This window comes from Crotalus tigris, unplaced genomic scaffold (genome assembly GCF_016545835.1).
Source record: "Crotalus tigris isolate CLP2741 ecotype Arizona unplaced genomic scaffold, ASM1654583v1 scf7180000018368.3068619, whole genome shotgun sequence".
Taxonomy (NCBI): domain Eukaryota; kingdom Metazoa; phylum Chordata; class Lepidosauria; order Squamata; family Viperidae; genus Crotalus; species Crotalus tigris.
The window spans coordinates 904620-910652 of NW_024096968.1; positions in this window are offsets into that span (position 1 = coordinate 904620).

The following is a 6033-nucleotide window of genomic DNA, read 5'->3' on the forward strand; positions in this document are numbered from 1 at the left end:
AAGTATTTAGGAGACTTCCTTGCTCTCTGTGACCTTCTCAGCTCTGGGTTTCTGACAGGTGTTCCCTGACTGAGGGGTGACAAGAGCCTGTTCCCCTTATCATGCCTTGGTGCCTTCCAAGGACTTTGCCCCGATGCCTGGCCTGCTTGCTCGCCCACCGGGCTCGTCAGGCCAGGGCTTCTGTCACTTTGTGACCTGGTTGACCTGCCTAGCTGTAGGCCCTCGGGCCCCTTGAAGTGATAGCCACTGCTGGGCGTCTCTATAGAACCTCCTAGGTCCGTCCAAGACCTGTCAGGAGGCTGTCCAATCCCTAAGCCCCGTTCTGTGTCCGGGCTCGTGTGGGTCTCTGTACCTTCCCAAAACTCAGTTACTCCCTGATTTGGGCTAGAGGTGTTGCGGTCGGGACTTGGTTCCTCGACCACCTCCCTGTATGATTGACCCCCTATAGGATTAGGGGTAAGGTCAGGCCAACTCTGGGGATTGTGTGCCAGCTCTCTTGCGGGGAATGATTTGTTGGGATGCTCCCAGGTATCCTCCGTGAGTGGAGTGCTGTGTGATGTGTGTGGACAGTGAGTATGCCCCCGGGGTGACTCCCTGGCTGGAGTAGGCGTGAGTGCCTGTTGTGTGGGTAAGCTCCATGAATTCCTTTTCGGAGCACTTGCGGAAGCTTGAAATGGGCCGTCAGTGGCTCCATCAGTGGAGATGGGCAGAAACTCGTGCCCTTCCCTTTGCTCCAAAGGGTCCCCCTCCCCCCTGGAAAAGACCCAGGAGTCTCATCTGAAAGGTCCCGCCTAGGGCGGAGTTGGTCGATGTGCCGACGCAGGACACGACCATTGGCCAGGGCTACCTTGTAGGAGAGAGGACCTGTGACCCTGGAAATAGAAGCGGGGACCCATGTATGACCAGGCCCGTAATTGCGAGTCCAGACCGGGGCACCCTCAAGTAGTTGTCTAGGTGCCCTAGGATGTGAGGTAGATGAAGGCAATCTGTCCGGATGCAACCGGTCAAGTTTAGTAGTAAGTTGACGCCCCCCACGAAGTTCAGCTGGGCTTCTCCCTGTAGAAGTGGACGGTGTGGTGCGATAAGAAAGGAGAAAGTCAGCCAACCTGTGATGCCAGTCCCCGTAGGTGAGTCTTTTCAAGGCGTCCTTTGTGATGCGCACCATACGTTCAGCCATACCGTTGGTGGATGGGTGGAAGGGTGCAGACGTGGCATGACAAATCATGTTAGCCTGTAAGAAAGCTTGGAATTCGGAGGAAGTGAATTGAGGGCCGTTGTCAGACACAATGACATCTGGGAGCCCGTGTGCAGCAAAAATCCCCCTCAGTACCTGAATAGTCTTTGCAGTGGTGGTGGATGAGACAGGCACAACCTCAAGCCATTTTGAATGGCTGTCAACAAGGAACAAGAAGAACTGGCCCTGAAAGGGCCCAGCGTAGTCAATGTGCACCCTAGACCATGGGGACTGTGTTTCCTCCCATCTATGCACGGGAGCTTGGGGCATCTCTGGGCGAGATCATTGGCACAGGTGGCATGCATGCACCTTCGCCTCAATATCTTTATCTAAACCAGGCCACCACAAGTGGCTGCGCGCAAGAGCCTTCATACGAACCATGCCAGGATGACCCTCGTGGAGGGATTCTAAGACCCTAGTCCTCATTGAGGTGGGAATGACAACTCTGTTTCCCCAAAGCAGACAACCCTGAGAAAGGGACAGCTCGTTCCTTTTGGACCAGAAACTCTGAAACTTAGGACTAGGGCAGTGCTCAGGCCAACCAGACAAAACCCAGGAATGGACACGTGAAAGTGTGTGATCTGTACCTGTTTCAGCGGCAACATCCCTGGCACTAAGAGGGAGCTCGGGCAAGGCTTGGATTGATAGAATGTTGACAGCTGGCGCAGGGTCAGCTTCTACTACTGGCAGGGGCAATCTACTGAGGCCATAAGCATGGCCCATTTCTTTCCCAGGCTTGTGGAGTAAGGAAAAATCATATGCAGACAGAAAAATAGACCACCTAAGCATTCTAGGGGAAATGATTTGGGGAGTTTGTTTACGTGTGGTAAACAGTCCCAGCAGGGGCTTATGGTCAGTGAAGACCGTGAATTGCCTGCCATACAAGAAATCATGGAATTTTTTAATTCCAGCAACAACAGCCAGAGCCTCCCTGTCTATCTGAGCGTAGTTGCGCTCAGCAGAAGACAATGTTCGGGAGTAATATGCAACAGGAACCTGAGTTCCATCAGACCTGAGGTGGCTCAGGACAGCTCCAACCCCGTAAGGGGACGCATCACAAGCGATGCACACAGGAAGGGACTCGTTGAAATGTGCAAGTACACTGTTAGAAGTGAGCAAAGCCTTGACTTTGTTAAAACAACCCTCATGCGTTTGTGACCACTGCCACACTGCTTGTTTGTCTAGTAGCCTGTGAAGAGGCTCAGCTACACTAGCTTTATGTGGAAGGAAGGAATTGTAGAAATTCAGGAGGCCTAGGAAGGCCTGAAGTTCGGCCTTGGACTTGGGCCTAGGTGCTTCTAAAATAGCAGTTAGTTTGGATTCAGCAGGGTGAATCCCAGCAGCATCAATTTTGAACCCCAGAAATTCAGTAGAAGGCACCCCAATCTTGCATTTGTCTTTTTTGAGCTTGAGGCCTGATTTCCTGAACCTTAACAGAACAGCCCTGAGCCTTTCAGCTAGAATGTGTGTGGAGTCTCCTGCAATCAAGACATCATTAAAGTAGGGGCAAACCCCTGGTATACCTCGTAGTGCGTTTTCCATTACGCTTTGGAAAATCCCAGGAGCGACATTCACTCCAAACTGTAGCCTTTTTACCTTGAAGGCCCCTCTGTGGGTCACAATAGTCTGAGCTGTAGCAGCATCATCATCAACAGGCAGCTGTTGATATGCTTGAGCTAGGTCAAGCTTTGCAAAAACACGCCCCCCCCCCTTGAGGGAGGCCAGGATGTAACTGACCACAGGAACAGGATAGGCATGTTGCTGCAATGCCTTATTAAGAGTGCATTTGTAATCAGCACAAATGCGAATGTCCCCATTTGCCTTTAGAGGCGTGACAATGGGGTCTCCCAAGGACTGGAATCAACAGGTTCTAGAATTCCCTGTTGGATCAGTTTGTCTAACTCAGTGTCAATTTTACTCTTTAAAGCAAAAGGGACCCTTCTTGCTTTAATTCTAATGGGAGTGACAGTGGGGTCTAGCTTTAAGGAAACAGGGGGTCCTTTGAATGTGCCCAGCTAGGGGCTGAAAACATCTGCAAATTCTTTGCAGACTTCCTGTAGGTCGAGTGTTTGTAAACTGTTGAGTCCTGTGACGTGTATCCCCAGGGCCTCAAACCAATCGAGTCCTATGAGACTCGTTTGTTCACCCCCTACTACTAATAAGTCTAGTGGACCTTCAAAACTCTTATATTGCACGTTAAGGGTGGCCTCCCCCTTAACACACACTCTTGAATTTTGAAAATCTGTTAACACAATGGCAGAAGGCCTTAACTTGACCTGAGTTCCACTACCGGAACAAATCTTCCTGAATGTATGCAAGGAGATGATTGAAAGGGCAGACCCTGTGTCTAGTTCCATAGTTAATGGAACCCCTTGTAGCTTCACCTTGAGTGACAGCTTTTTCTTAATGGGCTTGTGTGTGCCTGTCCTAAGGATGCTTCTTTGCGAAGCGCAAAAACCTACCCTATTCTGGCTGGGGACCCTGGTACCTTTCAGGCGCAGTTCTTCCTGAGGTTGTACCTTTCGTCGGCCCAGACACACAGCTGCAATGTGTCCTTGTTTGCCACATGCCCGGTAGGTAGCGGAGCGGAACTTGCAGTCGGTTCTCCTGTGGCGACCTCCACAGCCGATGCACTTGAGTGGAGCTGAAGAGCTTCCCTTCTGATTTCCTTCCTTCGTGGGGTGGAGATGGTCGACTTCCTCGTCCGGATCCTCCTCGGAGTTCCCCTGGACGTCTTCCTGGTGCACGGATGCAACCTCTGGACTGTTTCTGATAGGCCGCATGTTCTTGACGGCGCCGCCTGCTGCTTCTTCTGCGGTGACTTCTCTTAAGGCATCTTGGAAGGACAATTCTTCTTTAGCGAAAAGTCTCTGTTGTAGATCTCGATGCCTTAACCCGCACACGAATCGGTCCCTCAGTCGTTCTTCGAGGTCCTTGAACTCGCAGTGCGTGGCGGCCTTCCTTAATGCGGCGATGTATTCTTTGGCCGACTCACCGGATCGTTGATCCCTCTGCTCGAAGGTGTGGCGCCATGCGATGACGGACATCTTGGGGTGGAAGTGCTCCTTCAGCAGCTTCTTCAGATCTGCGTAGCTGACAGACTCTACTGGAACAGATGCTGCAAGGTTTTCTGCGATGTCGAAGGCGTCTTGACTGCAAACACAAAGCAGGGTGGCAGCCTTCAAGCTCTCTTCCCTCACTTGGTTTGCCTTGAAGTAGTTCTCCACCCTGGCTACGTAGGACTCCCACTGCTCTGGATGTGAGACGTCGAACTCCGAAAGCCTTCCAACCTTTGCCATCTTCAGGAGACGGGTCTATCAGCCAGCCTACCCCCGAATGCGCACTGGATTGGTGAGTAGCTGCCGAGTCAACACCGTTCCGCCGCTCAGGACTCACTTGGGTAAGCTTACACTTCTTCCTTTCCAGGCAATGTAAGGCATCCCACCTTCGTCGCCAGTGTTGAGTCCTTCGCGGAAATGTAGGACACGAGAAGCAGTTGTAGTTCTCAGTTTTCTTTATTCTGCGTTCAGATTACAAGTAGATGGCTTCAGCAGCTCCCAAAACCTCCCAGCTTCTTATATAGACATTTCCCGGGTCAATGCGATACTTTTCCCGCGCCAGCACCCGCGCATGCACACGGCGCTGGTGACAGCCTGTCTGGTCCCGGGCAGCTTTGCACCTGCCCGGGACCGCCTGCAAACGCCCCGAGCCATTTGCAAGGCTCGGGACATAACAATCATCATAATTGATAGGTGGGTAAAAATGCCAAATACATCTAAACATTTGGCTGACAGTGCAACAAATCATAATAATATTAAAAATATTTGCACAATTAGTAATTGCTTGTTGTGAGTCAAGGATCCAGTTTTGAACTGTCACTGCTGAGACCCCTCTGTAAAACAAAGAAGTCTCTTTATCTGTATGTGCTTGGGGGGGGGGATATGATATTATTCAAGACTATGGAAAAGAGTAATTGAATCAAATACATTAATAAATGTTTATTGTAATTTATTAATATTTCACCCAACTCCATTTTTTCTACTACCTGGGTGGCATTGAGTCCCCTGGGTTCATATACTTTCTGAGAGGGAATTTTATTCAAATTGTCTAAGAAGAATTAATGCAGGTGGAAGGAATGCCAATCCAAGACAATTAAAGAGCACCTATCTACTTTCTCAAAAAAGAGACAACACTAGTGGTTTGTTCCAACAAAAGCAAGGAAGATTCATATGGCACTTTAACAACAGATTTTTTGGGTGACAAGTGCTCCAGAATTAGAGCCCACACTGTCAGAGGTGTGAAGCTAGCTGAGCTTAACTAAGAAGACGAATGGAACAAAAATGGTAAATAATGTCACCAAATGATCATGAAATTCAAGATGTTCTAGCCTTGATTATTACTATCATTTCATTCTGTTCTATTTCTACCGTCACTTTTTTTAAAATAAATCCTTTCCAAATATGTATTTTTTAAAAATATGTATTTGAATGTGCCTTTTCTAGGAAATATATATTTAAATGAGAATTGTTTTCCTCTACATGCATTCTTGTACATATATTTTTTGTATGAAGTTACTGGGAATTTACTTCAACATTTGAGGATTTATGGAATCTGATGTACTTCTGATCTACTTTATTTAAGTAAACATCAGGTCCCCTTCAAGTCCTGCTCTACTGCCTCACTGTGGCAGGGTTGGGGATATTTACTCCACGAAGAATGCTGGGAATGTACCCTAAAAGTACAGTATGTACAAAGTCACTCAAGAAATTAAGGTTATCCAGCTGCATAGCTAAAGTAAA